A 17,608-nucleotide genomic window follows, 5' to 3' on the forward strand; every position below is an offset into this window, starting at 1 on the left:
GTCCTTCATTGCGGTCTTGTATTCGTTTCTTACTTGTCGCAATCTAGCCTTCTTCTTTTCTTCTTCCGCATCGTCGTCTGCTGTTCACTTTTCGTGACTGCTGCCAGGCCCGACGAGCGCAGTATACGGCTCGTCGCAGCTTGTCGAGGTCAGGAGACCACCACTCATAGCCACCGGCGTTCCTCTTGCTGCGCGTCCCCAGACAGTCTTCCGCAGTCCGTGTCAATATTCTAGTGTACTGCTCGCATACTTCTTCTACTGGTCTTCTGAACTTCAGTCTCCCTATACGGTGCTGCAGGGTCACCTCGAAGGTTTCCCAGTTCACTCCGCGTTCTCGGTATGACTTCAGTTTATCTTCCGGCTTCTCCAACTGCGCGTCGGTGCACGTTCTGTCAACCTCGACCATGTACGTGATCAGCTGGTGGTCACTAATGCTGGCGCCTTCGTTCACCCGCCACTCTAACACCGCGATGCCCCTAGTTGTTAACGTTAGGTCCACGTTGGAGTAACCATTGGGACTCTGGAACGTAGGGGGTTGACCTTCCTGGTTGTGTATCAGTAAGCCTCTTCCGAGGATGAATCCTTCCATCTGGTTTTTCCGATATTCAGAGTCCGCTCCTCGTCCTACATACTGACGTTGCTCGCAGTGCCAAAGCGGCGAGTGTGCGTTACTGTCCATGCCGATCAGTATCCTTTCTCCTGCCAGCCGATCAAGCACTTTGGTAAGGTGATCCAGGTGTCTCGAGATATCATGGCTGTATTGGCAGTATGCCGAAACCAGGTAGATACCTCGAACTCCCGTGTCTATGTGTGCGACCGCGCAGTATTCGTTGCTTAAGTGTTCCAGGAACGTTACAGCTGTGTTGGCCTTCATTATCAGTATTCCTGCCTTAGGGTTGTCTCCGCAATGGATGATCCTCTCGTTGGTGTAGTGTTCTTGAACGAGAACCAGATCCAATCCTAGTTGGTTCGCAATAACTGATATCTCTGTAGTAGCCGCCGCTGAACCCTGGAGATTTAACTGCCCCACACGAAGTACTGCCGATTCACCCATATTGGGTCATATTCGCCGCCTGTCTCTCAGCGTGTATGCGGGCAGGGCATGTGAGTGCCGCTGTGAAGTGTCCGTCTGCATTCGGCCTCTTGAACCTCTTGCAGGTAGAGCAGCACCTGGACTCAGCCTTGCATTCGTTGGCCTTGTGGCCCACCTCTCCGCATCTGCTGCACACCACGTTTGTCGACCTGCAATGCTTCTCCGGGTGTCCGTATTGCTGGCACTTCATACAGCAGGTCAGCCGAACGAAGTCACAGACCTCAGCCTCGTCCCAGCCGATGTATACTCGGTGCAGGCTCACCAGCTTATCCCTAAGAGATGAGCTGCACTCGAGCACCACCGTGGTGCGGCCTCCTTCTTTGCGACCTTTCTTGAAAGCCACCCGGCATTGGCTCAGCATTTTGGCCTTAGGCCAGTTGGTGTCCTCCGCCAAGTTGATACGGTGGAGATCCTCCAATAGTTCCGCCTCTGAGGGGTCTGACCTCAGGTTCCGGATCGCCACGAGGGGTTTCCTCCCTTTCGGGTCCGTCACCTTCAGTGTTGGTGGGGCCGCCTCCTTTAGCTTCCTGGCGGCCTCCACCGACCGCGTCTGCACTGCTACTCCTCCATTAGCCACCGCCGACACCCTCTGGCACTGCACTCCATGTGCTCCTGGCTTTATCGCCTTCTGCAGCTCCTTCTTGGTGTCCTCCGACGATTTGATTTCCTCCGTATTTGGGTAGAACAGCACGGTTGGTCCGCGCTGTTCTAGTGCTATTTCCGGCTTCCCTTTTGGGAGTTTAAGTTTGGCCGAATAGCTGGTTTCCATCGTCGCCGTTGGTATCTTCTCAGCTGCACCGACAGTTGCCATGGAGGCAATCTTCAGCTCCAACTTTCCCAATTCGCTCTCCTTTTCCAGCAGCCTTATGTTAAGCGCAGCCACTACTGCCAGGATGTCCTGGCTGTTGTTGGCGATGCTGGACCTGTCCGCCTGGTTGAGTTTGTTGGCAGCATTGGCCACCGATCCGATACCCCTCAGGGCCACCCGCACCCTTTCCATTAGCTGGACGCAGTCAAGTTCCGGCAGCGATTCTCCCTGTTCTGTTCCGGCGACCGGTGGCCGGCGCGCCTCTGGCTGCGATGCCATAGGCGCGTTAGCCATTGGGGCCGGCTTTCCTTTCAACGTCGGGAACTCTTCCTTCTTTTTTGCCGTCATTTGTGTCCTGCGTCGCGTCGCCTCCTGGACCTCCTGTGGTGACGCTAGGGGTCGCTTACCCGCCTGCGTCTGCCTCTCCGCCGTGGGGGGTGTCTGGCTAACTCCACTGGGTGGGGTCCGAGGGGTAAGGGAGGAACGAGCCCTCATCTGCTCCTCCATCAAGAGGAGTTCGTCCCGCTTTCTCACATACTCTGCCTCTAATTCTTTATTTCGCCCGTCGTCGTCGTCCGCCATGACACAGATAAATCAGTAATAGACAACAAATGTCAGACGTCAACGTCTATGACAACGTCAGCGTCAACGCCAGTGACAGCGTCAACGTCAACGCCAATGACAGTGTCAACGTCAACACCGACCCAAACGTCAACGTCAACGTCAGACGTCAACGTCAGCGTCAGACGTCAACTGTCACACGTCAACGTCAACGTCAGACGTCAACGTCAATGTCAGACGTCAACTGTCACACGTCAACGTCAGTTGCCAATGTCAGTGCCAACTGTCAACGCCAACGTCAAACGTCAACGTCAAAGTTAAACTTCAACGTCAACGTCAACGCCAAACGTCAAAAGTGGCAGCTGTCAATGGGCAAATGCTGAGCGACAGGTGACAGCCGGGAAAATAAATAAAATGAGGGTAGCACAAATTCCGCACGCGCCGAAATACCCTCAATTATGCGCCACGTGCCACAAATGTTAAACCTAATATCGAAAGAAAGTTAATTATAATTAAATATATTATAAATACCTTTCTCTTATATTTTACTCTCTATCGTATCTGCAGTCAGATACAACTCATCCAACTCCGCACGGCGATATACACCACGTGGTGGGCGAAAGTTGCCAAATAAACAGGCACAAACTTTCACAAATTCACTATTTCACTTTATAAACAGAAAATACTTGTAATGAATTACAATAAATGAAAGAAAGCACAAAGGAACACTCGAGATGACTTTTTAATATAATAAATAAAACCACGAGCGCACCGAACACGTCCGTCCGCTAGCGCAGTCGAACGCGAACATAGGGCAGAGGGCCAGGCAATCTAGCGAGATGCCTCTATGCCGGAGTGGTGCGCTCGATGGCACTGTACGGTGCACCGATATGGGCGGACGCGCTGAGCGCCCGCAACGTCGCTTCGCTGCGACGTTCGCAGCGGGTGATGGCGCTCAGAGCGGCGTATCGTAAGGTGTCCAACACCGCAGCCTGTCTGCTGTCCGCAAGCCCGCCATGAGACCTCGAGGCCGAGATCAACTCGAGTGTTTACTGGCGGGCCAAGGATGCAAGAGCGGAGGGGAACTCACCCCAAGTTTTGCAGTGGAGGAAGGAGGCACGACAACGCCTTCTGGAAATGTGGAGGGAACGGCTGCGAGTTCCGGATGCCGGTGGGGGTCTCGTGGGGGCATTCGGCCTGTTTTGAGAGAGTGGGTCGAGCCAACGAAGCCGTGGACACGGCCGAGCACACACGCGCAGAGTGCCCAGCATGAGCGGAGCCTCGCGCAGCCCTGTTCACGGCCATTGGACGAGACATCTCGCTTCCGGCCTTAGTACGTAAGATGGTCGCGAGCAAAGAGGCGTAGGCGGCATTACGGGTCTTCAGTGAAGCCGTAATGTCCGCAAAGGAGGCGGCGGAGCGACAGCGGGAGGACGACACCAACTCCCTCCCGTTGCGTCGACGGAGACCTGGTCGACGACGCCGCGACCATCTAGGCCGGTTGCCGTGATCGTGACACAGCGGCGGCGGACCTTTACATCCGCTGCTGCATAACCCGGACGTGACATAGCGTAGTCGGCAGCGGACCTTTACACCCGCTGCCGCCTAGCCTCCAGTGGCGGAATCGGGGTAGTCCGTCACGGTTCTGACGGAGGCGGAGACGGAAGCGTGCCGCAACATCCTGGCACGCTCTCGAGACGAGTCGCCATTCTACAGCGACAGCCGCTGGCAGCCTGGCGGCCCTGTGGCAAGGAAGGTGTGTAAATATATTTTGTAAATATATCGACACCTCCCACGCATTAGGTCGTAACACGGTTTTTTACAAAAATGAGTTTTTGGTACTATAATGTAATATTATATGAATACTACAAATCCGTCAAAACCATATTTTCATATTTTCAGTAATTACCGAGATTTTAACTCGCTAATAGTCTTATCGGATTTAAATTCCCCCGCACACGGTCGTGACTTCGGTTGCGACGATTTACGGTGAACTATTGGACTGCGTACCGGCCAATCAGAGCACAGTAACGACGTTTAAAGGCACAATAATATTACCTGAGTTTAAAAATATAAATAGTTAAGAAAGTGTATGTTTTGTCTTTTTTAATGTTTTGTTTTAATTAGAAACTGTTACTATGAGTAATTTACGGTCATCAAAGATTATAGAATTAGCTTTAAATAACCAAAATGATTCGAACGTGAAAATAACGGCTGATGTTCAAAAGCAAAATGGTAAGTTTATTATTCACTTTATCTTTATTTTCTTGACTTGCATGTTCATCAAAATCATATTAGTATTTTTTTTTATAAATACTTAATTACTTTCATCATATTTTTGAAAATCAAAATTTGACATAAGTCCAACGCAAAGCGTCGCAATATGGAAGTTGCGACTTTATGCGTGGTCGGTATTTTTGTATTATACGTCGTAACTATAACTTACGATTGTATGCGATGTTTAATATTAAAGTAATAATTTAGTATAACGGTCTATCTTTAAGATACAACTTTATACTGAGATTGGAAATTAAGTTAAGATTTTTAATAATATTTTTGTGTTAATTGTAACTTGTAACCAACCTTAGTAATATTTTTTTTAGATTCTCCTATTACCCCAGTTTCCGAACGCTATTGGAACGATTATAAATTAATATACAATGAATCATTTATGAATAGCAGCCGAAGTTTTGATGACACCGTTAATGAGATACCAACTACTACTAATTTTGATGAAACTCTGCCGTATACTTTGACAATTGTAGAAGCGATTGAGAATAATTATCCGAATTCAGAACTTTGTATAGAAGAAAATGTTGGAGAGTCTTTTGAAAATCAAACGAATATGCCATCAACAACAAAGAATTTTACTGAAAATCATTGTGACTCCTTAACACCACAAGTAAGTAATGTACAAGATTCTGATGTTTTCTCACCAAGCAGCGTAAGCCGAGATTCTTCTTCTTGTTCGTCTATAGGCAACACGCCGACTAGCAGAATTGGTCGAAAACGACAACGTCGACATGACGAGTGGAAAGACATAAAACGAAAATATCTAAAAAACTTAGGCAAAGACTATTTGAGCTGGAACGGGATCTCTAGAGATGCAAAATCTTTAAAAAGCCCATGTCCTTCTACTTGTCGATTTAAATGTTTTCAAAAAATTAATACCCAGGAACGTGAACACATTTTCAAGTCATTTTGGCAACTCGGAGACCACTCAAGACAGTGGGACTACATTGTTCGTCATACTGAAATAAGTGACACTCGATATCCTTCTACATCTAAAGCTGTATCTAGGCGCAAGAAAACCATTAAGTACTTCCTAGTTTTAAGTAATTCTACCAGCAATAATGTGCCATTGAAAATAACGGTATGTAAAAAAATGTTTTTAAACACGCTTTCTATTGGCGAAAGGACAGTTCAGAGAGCCATAGCAAAGTGGTCTCTTGGAGGTGAGTCTATATCTCCTGATCGTCGTGGGGGATGTAGGGTTATACAAATCAATGACGACATCACACAGGGAGTTATACGGCACGTAAAAAGTTTTCAACCGGTTGAATCTCATTATGTGCGTAAAAAATCAAGCAAATTGTACCTGGATGGTAGCCTCACATTTACAAAAATGTTTTCATTGTATAAGGAGTGATGTACAATTGAAAATATTGTTCATAAAGCAAAAACTCTTCGACAGTATCGTGATATTATAAACCAAAACATAAATATTGCATTTCATAAACCTAAGAAAGATGTATGTAATGAATGTCACATATATAACACGAATAAAAATACCATGTCCGAAGAAGAAGCACAGAAGCATGACCATATTAAAAATAAAGTTAACGCGAGAGAAATTAAAGAAAACGATAAAAAAGAAGCTATTGAAAGTAAGGGACGTATAATTACAGCATGTTTTGATTTTGAAAAAATTTTAAATTGCCCCCATGGTAATGTTGGTTTCTTTTATTATAAACGAAAATTATCTATATTTAATTTCACCATATTTGATCTTGTCAATTCAGAGGGATATTGCTATATGTGGCCTGAAGTTAATGGCAAACACGGGGCCTGTGAAGTAGCTAGTTGTTTGTTAAAATTTATTGACCTTAAAGTTAAAGACGGAGCAAATGAATTTCGATTTTGGTCCGACAATTGTGCCGGTCAAAGCAAAAACCGTATTTTATTTTCTTTTTATACTTATGTTGCTAAAAAATATGGAAAACCTGTGAACTATAGTTCACAAGTTTTTAGAACGTGGACATACACAGAACGAGGCTGATTCTGTGCATGCATTAATAGAGAGAAATGCAAGGAATAAACTCATTTATACACCAGAACAATGGTATGCTTTAGTAAGATGGTCTAAAATTAACCTACCCTATTATAATGTTACTGAAATGAGTGTAACAGATTTTTATAAATTCAAAGCCTTACTTATAGGTAAAAACTGGTCCAAAAATTCTAAAAATAAAAAAATATTATGGAATAAAATAAGATTACATGCCACTAACCACATATTCTAAATTATCGTTTTAATTTTGAAGATGAAGATACAATGCAATTGATTACTCAAAAAACTTATTCATCTCGAAGGAAAAACCAGATAAATTTAGAAATATTGGAGCAAAGCTATTTAAACCATTTACCTATTACTACAGCTAAATATAACGATTTACTAATTCTTTGTCAAAAGCGTATTATACCAGAAGAATATCATGCTTATTACAAAAAATTATCTAGAGTGGACAATGGAGAGAATGAGGCACATACTGATCTCGATTCATCAGAGGAATCTTAAAAAATAATATTAATACTTACTGATGTTTCATTTAACAATTGTAAGAACTTTTTTCCAATAGTACCTAAATGATTTTTTTGTTTGTATAAAGTTGATTAATACTACGTTATTTTAATCGTCACTATCTATTTTTTTTAACAAGTACAAATTTTATTTGTGGTATTAAGATACGAGACTGAATAATTAACTAAATAAACTGGCCAAAGGTTGATTATTGTAATGAATATTAATAAATTTGATTTAAAACGAAAAAAAAAAACATTTCTTTTCGTAGCATACAACTCCTGATTTAAGTTATATAAAATTTCTGTACACAGCATAAAAGTCTTATCTCTAAAATACGACCTTATTCGTGCTGTCTTAGTTCTGTTTTTTATTAGTATAAGGTCGTAACAAATAGATACGACCTTGTGACAAGAAGTATAAAGTCGTAAGTTTCTTTTTTTGTCCATTTTTACTAAAATATTAATTTTTAATTCACCGAAGAAGCCTCAATTAACTCTCTAAACTACAACCATTATTATATTCAAAAATCAATCACAGGCTATATTTAGCGGCTGTGTAATACGAAGTTGAAAGTAAAAAATCTCTCTCCTGAAAAATCGCTAATTTGATATTACGACCTAATGCGTGGGACGTGTCGATATATTAATTAGTTATGTAGTTTAGGTAGGTTATACATATTTTATTTTATTTGTATTTAATGTAATAAATTAATAATCTAATAAATTAATAAATTCAGCGCGATGGGATGCATGGCCGGAGGGTAGTTCGGTCTCGACTGCATTTCCTTTTCATTCTTGTTTTTTTATTTTTTCTTTATTCTTTCGTCTTTTTTATTCTTTTCTTCCGCCGGCAGCCCCGGCAAAAACACTAAATATGAGCGCATCTAACAAAAATATATCTCCAGGGGGGTTTCAGTCTCTCTCCGATCCGCCTCACGGATCGGACAGTCCCGTCGAATCTGGAGGGGACAGGGATGCCATATTGATTTCATCTAACGACCATACTGCGATGAAAATGGACAACGATTTGCCAATGACGAAGGTACCAGTGGTAAGATTGGAGCGACTGGGTGAGCTGTCGGACACCGACAGCGTATCCAGTCGGATGAGCGTGGCGAGCGTGGTGAGCGCCAATTGAAAGCGCTCACGAAAACGCGCGAGGGAGGGTCCAGACTCAGGATCGGACTCTCCTGCCAGCGACACACCGGAGAGAATGAGAAAAGGTAGACCGACCACTACCGGTAAATATGCCGGTATCGGTCTATCTAGGCGTGAGGCTGCGGCTGCGACGAAGGCCGCAGCTGCCGCCCAAAAACTCGAGGAGGACGAGCGGCAGATCGCGGCTCCGACCAAGAGGGTGGTGGAAGGGAGAGCCACTCCTCGGTCGGAGTCGTCAGATTCTGCTGCCTTAGGAGTCAAGGCAGACGAGCTACCTGCCTCCGACCTCAACCGCAAAATGACGGACGCGGTTGCGGCGATCAGACGGGTGGGCAAGGTCTCCAAGGGCCTTAGCGGCTGCAGCCAGAAGGCGCTAAAAGAGGCTACGGCCTCGATACTGGAGTGCGCCCAGGTACTGCTCACCCGCACAGACTCGGAGGAGACCGCGCTGCTGCGGGCCCAAAACACCAAGCTCGCAGCACAGGTGGAGGCGCTCAGTAGAGAGCAGCAGGAGCTCAAGACCGAGATGGCCAACTTCCGCCGTGAACACCTCAGGCGGGAGGTGGTCCTCCTGAGCGCCACACCTGACGCCACGCCGCAACTGCAAACGCAGCAGCAGTCGCCGCAGGAGACGGAGCTGGCTCGCCTGATCCGTCAGGAGATGGCGAGCTTCAATGCCCGCTTTTCGGTGCTTGAGGGGAGGATTTTACGTCCCCCCCTAGCTGCAGACCAGCGGAGCGCACCGGCGCCGACATACGCGGCTAAAGCTGCAGCGCTCCGTGCCACCCAACCGGCACAAGCGGCTGCTGCTGCCAAGAAAGGGAAGGGGAAGGCGGCCAAAAAGGCAAGTGCGGTCCAAGCCGCAGCGCCCCAAGCCACCCAACCTAAACCAGGAGACAGACCGGCGCACTAAGGGGTATTTGGGCAATCTGGGCGGTCATAAACCAATTTTCTCAACTTTAACGGGGGTAGACAAAAATATAATACGAGTTAACTTAAGCGTTGAATGGATTAGGAAAACCAAATACCCGCATTTATGTGCAATTCTAGCGTCCGTACTAGCAGTTTAAACTTGGTCTTCAATCAAAGTGAAACGTAATTCATATCGCCTTCTTAATTTATGCGTAACTTTGGCAAGCTCATTTGTTAACACAAGTGTACTTTATATTGATAAAAGTTATGGATTGTGTTGTAGCAGGTATGTGTATCTCGTTTTTATAGTTTTTCGAGCAATATTTATTGTAGCATCGGAAATAAATGAAAACATAGATGAATGATTTTTCATCTGTTTATTTTGACAAAATTTTACAAACTCAAGGGTAAAAGTTATTTACACCGGCAAACCCCGGCATTGATTTTATATTTAAAATAATCTTTTAAGTCTCAGCTATGATAGAATAAAAAAAGATTTTGCTATTTTTTGCTAATTCTCTTGATATACATATATATATATATATATTTTATTTATTTATTTATTTAGACACACCAACAGCATAACATATACAGCATTCACAATAAAATCTTAAACATCTAAGTCTTAAATATTAATATGTATGCCACTTAGAGGCGTGTACAACATGCAAAAAAAAAAAAATCTATGTTGTATACAGATCTATATTTATAATTTGAATCTAGTGTGGATTTTAGTTATATAATAAACAATAGGAAAAAACACTTATTTTACGCATCTAATCAGGAATCTTTTCCATCAAAAGTGCACGAAACTGGCTGAGTCCAAGGGAGAAAATATCTCTAGGTTCGTTTGTGAGCCATATATTAAATGTGGTACACATGCGAGGTATCGGCGATCCTTTACCAAACACAGTAGTACGAAAGGGTGGTTGAAACGTAGAAATTGGATGTCGGGGAATCTTATATGGTATCCTAAATTTAAAAAGTTCAAGAAGCTGAGGGCAGTCAATGAGATTATTGAAAATTTTATACATGAATATAAGGTCCAATAATACTCTACGCTTATTTAAGGAAGACATTTTAAAATGCTTTAATTTTTCGTTGTAAGATAGGTTTTTCTTTCCGATTTTTTCAAAATATGATAGATGCCATAAAAATTGTTTTTGGACTCTTTCTATTCTTAGTGTGTGAGTAGCATAGTGGGGCCTCCATACAACAGGACAATATTCTAATAGGCTGCGAACTAAAGCGTTATACAACGTTATACGTGTCTGTGATCGTTTAAATATTTTGCTATTTCTGATGATAAAACCTAACATCCTAGATGAACGCTTAACAATGTTATCTATATGAGGTACAAAAGTTAATTTTCTGTCCACTATTATTCCCAGGTCCTTAATTTTGTCTACTTCTTGAAGTGTCTTACCATCGATAAAGTATTCCGACGCTATTGACCGATTTTTGCGTGTAAATTTTATGAAGAAGCATTTATCTACATTTAGTTCCATTCCATTAGCTTGACACCAATTACATAATCTATCCAAATCGTACTGCATCATGAGGATATCGGCTTCAGATTTTATAGTTCGTGCAATTTTCAAATCATCGGCGAACAAATAAGGCGTTGATGAAACAAAGTTATTAGGTAAATCATTGATATAAATATTAAAAAGGATTGGCCCCAAATGGGATCCTTGTGGGATTCCCGAGGTAACATTAAAAAGCTCCGAATTGTAGCCCTTTACAACTACGAAGAAAAACCTATCAGTCAGATAAGAGCGAATCCAATTTCTAAAGTTTCCTGTAAAGCCGTATGCAGCTAATTTCTCAATGAGAGGTAGGTGGGGAACCTTGTCAAAGGCCTTGCTGAAATCAGTGTAAATAACGTCTACTTCATCGTGCTTGTCAAGAGCTTCTGCAATGCTTTCAACAAACGTAACCAGGTTAGTGCATGTGGATTTAGATTTTACAAAACCATGTTGGTGATCACTAGCATATTGTTGAAAGTGACTTTGAATTAATGGACAAACAACTGATTCAAATACTTTTGCCAATGTCGATAGGATTGAAATAGGCCGATAATTTTTTACAAGACTCTTGTCACCTGATTTATAGATAGGTATGACCTTTGCAATCTTCCAGTCTCTGGGAAAAGTGCCTGTATGTAACGAATAATTAAAAATATAATGTAGAGGTGCGACCAATGCCATAGCACAGTTTTTGATAAAAATCGGTGGTATTCCATCAGGGCCTGAACCCTTATTAACATCAAGTGACTTTAGTTTTTTTAAAACAGTTTCATAAGATATTTTGGGATCACTTAGACAGAAACTGTTTCGTGCTATATCGATAAGATTCAGATTGATTACATTTCTTTTAGCAGGGTCTGCTGTGACGTAAGATTTAGTAAAAGAATTAGCAAATAGGTTGCATATAGCCGTTCCATCGGATTCACATGTCACGCCATTTGTCATTATGTTTGGATAACAGTTTACTTCGTCTTTTTTAGAATTCATATATGACCAAAAGTACCTGGGGTTTTTGTAAAGCCTCTGTTCAGTTACTTTCATGTAATTATTATAAAGTTTCTTTTCTAAATTTTCGCATCTCTTACTAATTAGTTTAAATTCAAGCTCGTCCCGAGGATTCTGATATTTTTTGTATCTGATACGTATATTGTTTTTTTCTCGCAACAGTTGTTGAAGTGACTTATTAAACCAAGGAGGTAGATTACTCAGCTTAAACTTAATAGTAGGCACATGCTTGTCAATAACATTATTGAGCGTTCTATAAAACGTTTTTACAATTTCATCAATATTATCGCAGTCGCCAAATATTGTTTGCCAATCTATTACAGAAAGAGCACTGTTTATAGCACAATAATCAGCTTTGTAAAAGTTTTTTTTTCTTACTATTTAGGTTCTTACTAAGTTTGCAGCTCATATTAAATAAAATTTCAATATCTAGAGGAGGGTGTTGAGGATCAACAACAGACAGAAAACAGGCAGATGCTGTAACATTACATGTCGGTAGATCAGTCAGTACTAGATCAAGAATTCTTTGATTATTATTAGATATCAAATTACATTGACTAATGTTAGCAAAATTGATGAAATCTATAAACATTGTGTTTAATATTGAGTTAGGAGTAAATGGGTGATTTTTCTTCATAGCTTCCCAATCTATGGTTCCAAGATTAAAATCACCAATTAAACAAATAAAGCCGTCAAATCTATCCAGAACAGAGTTACAATTTTCTATAAAGTGATCTAGTATATGGCGTTGAACAGGGGGAGGAAGGTAGGCAGCACAGATTGCAAGCTGTTTTGAAGATTTTCCATCTGAAACATCCAAGACGATCCAAAGATCTTCACATTGACTTTCCCAATTAGCCATACGGCAGGCTGAGAATTTCCTGGAAATAGCAACCAGTACTCCTCCCCCGTCCTTCAGACCGTGGAATCCTGAAGTCTGTCTATCCCTCCTAAAAACTTCATAACGGCTGTCAAACAGTTCGGTACTTAACACATTTTCATTGAGCCATGTTTCGCATAAAACAACTATGTCATAATTAGTTAGCAGTAATTTACTGAGAAATGCTTGTGTTTTGGTTCTGAGACCTCTGGTATTTTGATAGTAAATAGATATATTCGTACTATCCATAATGTTGCCTGAAGCTACCAAAGTATGTGTAGATTATAAAAAGGTTATTTTAAATTATTAAGAACATTATTGTCCCTAACAAATATGTAGCCCGTGTCATCACTTTTACGCATAAATATACGTCCACCTCGAACCCACACGTATTTATAACTCTTTTCTTTCGCTGTCTGTCTGGCTGCCGCATGTAATGATTTGTTTGCAGGAGATAAGTGTTCCATGACGTAAATTGCTGACTTGGGCCCCGTAAACCCTAGATGAGAACTATTAAGTTTGTCACTTACGTTTTTTGGTCTGTTAAACTTTGTGACCGCTGTCAAGAAGGAGTCGCGAACCCTTGTGTTGCTAAGCTCCACGATTATGGAGCGTGGACGCTTAATTTCGGAATTGAGTTTGGCTGTCCTTGTCACATGGACAATGTTATCATCTTTAAGATCAAGTCCAACTACTTCGCCGAGTTTTTTTACAACGCTAATCAAGTTCTCACTTTTTTTCTCGGGTACGCATTGAATCTCAATGTTTTTACAACGAGCATTTTGTTCTAATAAATTTATTCGTGCGGTCAGGTTTATAATATTTGATTGCGTTTCGCTCTCATGTTTTTGCAGTGTTTTTATTAGCTCATGGTTTTCTTTATATTTTTTCACCATATCCTCCACTTGGTCACTCATGTGATCCATAGCTTTATTAATGCTTCTCATTTCTTCCTTCACCGAGAGTAACTCGCCACAAAACTGCTTCTTAAAGTCATCCATATGCTTTAACAAGATTTCTTCCATAATTTCTCGAATTTCCTCTCGTGTTACAGGACAATCCTGCTTATTTGGCGGGGATGACAAGGCAGGCCTTTTTGTTGGTCGCAGGGTAACATTTTGGGCTGTACGGATGGGTGTGTTGTCATTTTTGGAAACTTTGGTTGTTGATTCTCGACAACGGGGGCACAACCAATCCTTTGGAGCTTTTGTGGACGAAGGTTTGTTCTTTCCCGCAAAAAGGCACAGATGGTGATACGCTTTTTTGCATTTCGAGCATTCAGTATAATTGACATCATCGTTGCCAGCACTGCAGCAACCCCATTCCAAATTTAGCGAAGTCATTCTCAGAAAATTCTTAATGTTATCGTTTTAAATAAAAGATAATAATGAGAATGCACCGTAAAAAATGCTCCTTATAATCCGATGTAAGTTAATATTAGCATAAAAGCACAGTAATAAATGCTCCGGTCGCCGCTTTACATACGCGTACGCTTGGTGTCGCGAGAAGAAGATCTTAAGTGATGCGGATTTCGAACACACTTACGCGTTTCGATCAAACGTATGCAATGTCCAGTAATGCGGGTACTTTTCTATTACACAGCACTTAGTACTTTAGTTTTTAGGTCCAGAATCAAGGCTGCATGCAAAAACTATTACGCTTACTTGTTGCTAGATGATTGTAATTCACTTTTATCAAAAATGTAAATGTTATCGACCACTTTTTCCACTAATAATTTTAATTTAAACACTGCGTGCACAACATAGATGTTACTCCGTTGTCTCTTTATCATTGTATATATATAAAATATGCGTTACTTATATATATATAAGTAACGCATATTTCATCAAATATTGTTAGTCATTGTTTCTTTTGTTATAGGACCATCAAATGTCAAAGTAATGACACGAAAACACTTATTTAGTATAATGCAACAACAAGACTTGGATACAATCGGCGAAAAGTTGGACTTTTTGGAAAAATACCTTCTACAGCTCGAACATTTTTCTTCAGAGCAAATTCTGAAAATAAAAAATGACTTTTGGCGTTTTAAGGCTGAAATTAAGCAACGATGGACTCGTGCATGTCGTAATGAAGAAAATTTTGTAAAAAAGAATGCGACATGGCTTGAAGGTACATTCACCATACCAAGGTCGAACGTAACAGGACCGGGGCGACCGTCTAAGTCGTTTGAACAATCGAGTGATAGAAGCAAAAGGAGGAAAACAGAGGATCTTCGTGAATCTACCGATATCGAACTGCTCACCCATGCTACGATAACTAAATTAGGAGAGAGTGGCAAAAGAGATGCTTCTGTAGTTCTAAAAGATATTTTGACATCGCCAAAGCGAGCTTCTAAATATAAGAGAGCATTTTCTCATGCGTCTCAAAACCAAGATAAACATATAAGATTGTCTTCTACACAGGTCCTGTCTATTTTTGTTGAAGCAAGTCTTTCTAGAAGGCAATACGAAATAATAAGGAGTGCAAATAAGCATATTTAACCTTGTTACAGTATTTTGCAAAAAGCGAAACAGGAGTGTTATCCCAATCAAGGATCGTATCGCGTGACTGAAACGTGTGCAAAAATTTTGCTGCAATCTTTGATTGATCATACCGTCACGCGATTATTGATACATTTAAAAGAAGTTATACAACTTCTAAATGAGGAAGAGAGGTTATCATTGACTATATTTTGCAAGCGGGGTTGTGACGGAGCTCAACAAACTCAATATAAACAAAAATTTGAGAATGATGCTGATTCTGATGCCAATCTGTTCCAGAGTTCGTTTGTACCCCTACAGCTCATATGCTCGACCAACAATAAGCTTATATGGAAAACCCAACTCCTTCTTCGCCGCGATATTGTCGCCCCATAAGAATCCGCTTTGTTAAAAGAGACAAAAGACATAACTAATGAGGAAATAAATTATATTAAAAAATCTATTAGTGAGTTACAGGATACAAAAGTAACAATCGAGAATTTAAACTTTACTGTAGGTCATAAATTTATGTTCACTACGGTAGATGCAAAGGTTTGCAATGCTGCCACTAATACCACTTCTACTATGCGATGCTACTTATGCGGTTTGACTTCGAAAGACTTCAATAATTTAAATGTTATGAAGGAAGTCAATCCTGAGGCAGTTGACTTTGGCCTTTCTATTTTGCATGCGAGAATCCGCTTCTTTGAGTCAATTGTTCATTTGTCATACAAACTGCCAATAAAAAAGTGGCAAGTTCGATCAGAAATTGATAAAGCGTTAGTGAAGCAGAAGAAATTAGAAATACAGGAAAAATTTTGCCGGCAAATGGGCCTAATTGTAGATGTACCTAAGGCGGGCTTCGGTAATACTAATGATGGGAACACTAGTCGTCGATTTTTTGCAGATCACACATTGGGAGCAGAAATTACCGGGATCGATATTGATTTTATATATCGCTTAAAGGTGATATTAGAAACTATATCTAGTGGGCATAAAATCGACACGGAAAAATTTAAAGCTTATACTATGCAAACTGCAGAACTTTATGTCCAGTTATACTCATGGCATCCTATGACGCCAACTTTACATAAAGTATTGATATATGGATCTGAGGTCATCGAAAAAGCTTTACTTCCGATGGGTCAGTTATCGGAAGAAGCCGCCGAAGCACGCAATAAACACATTCGACAGTATAGACTAAATTTCGCTCGAAACTTTTCAAGAATTGATTGTAATATGGATGTCATTAATCGACTTTTATTAAGTTCTGATCCCGTTATTACTGGCATGCGCACTGTACAACATAAGAAAAGCAAACCATTTTTAAAGGAAACAATTTCAATGTTACTTCCGGTTACGAATTTCGAAGATTTATCTGATGAAGAAACGGAATTCTCGGCAGATGACGATCCAGGGAATTTATCATACTCGGATTAGAAAAAAAGTGTTTAATTGTCCAGTTTTTTTTTTTAATAAAAAAATTGTTTTTTATAATAATTTTTTATTTTATTTTTATTTTTACTCTATTATCTTATTAAAGAATATAATTAGAATAAATTAAACCAACAAAATAATTTTGACCGCCCAGATTGTTCAAATACCCCTTAGTGCGGCGCACAGTGGCGCGAAAGCTTGTTTTGCGTCTCATAAATAGGTTTAATGAATCTTCGATATTCAATATTTTGTTAATGTACATATCTAATGGAATGTCCAATTCACATTATATTGAACTTAAAATATTCTTACAAGAACTACCCTCTTCTCAAACAGGACCGAGCGCAATCACATAAATATGGCAGAACGCTTCGTAACGGTTTAATGTTTGGTTGACTGTCAGTCGATTAGGTTCGAGTCTTTTTGTATCGGTCGTGGTATTTACTGTTCTTCCATACGTATGTACATACTAATTAACCGTCTATGTATTGAAATATTCTTGTAACCGATTAAAGTTATGTAGTGATGGTAATTGTGTTCAATTATAAATAAATAAAGATCTGTTAAGTATAGTTTAGTCATTCGTGTTATATTTTTTTATTTAATTAATCATAGGGTTTTGTTAGAATATTTTATTTCTCATATTTCTTTATTGAAATTTGACTTACAAGTTGATGTTCAAGAAATGACGAAAATGTATTATAAAATTTCGAAAGTTTACATGGCCATATATTCATTATTTTTAATGCAAATTTACAAGTGTTATATATGGTTAGAAAAGTTATTTAGTTTAGTAATTAAAAAATGAAAAAACCATTATGTAGTAACTGACGAGGTACACAGCCATTTTTACAGTTTCCTATATTTTATTGTTATCAGAAACTTTGAATAGACTTTTGAAAGTTAGCGATGGCTACCGTTGTTGTAATTTTTATACTC

Source organism: Vanessa cardui, chromosome W (genome assembly GCF_905220365.1).
Source record: "Vanessa cardui chromosome W, ilVanCard2.1, whole genome shotgun sequence".
In the NCBI taxonomy this organism is placed as follows: Eukaryota; Metazoa; Arthropoda; class Insecta; order Lepidoptera; family Nymphalidae; genus Vanessa; species Vanessa cardui.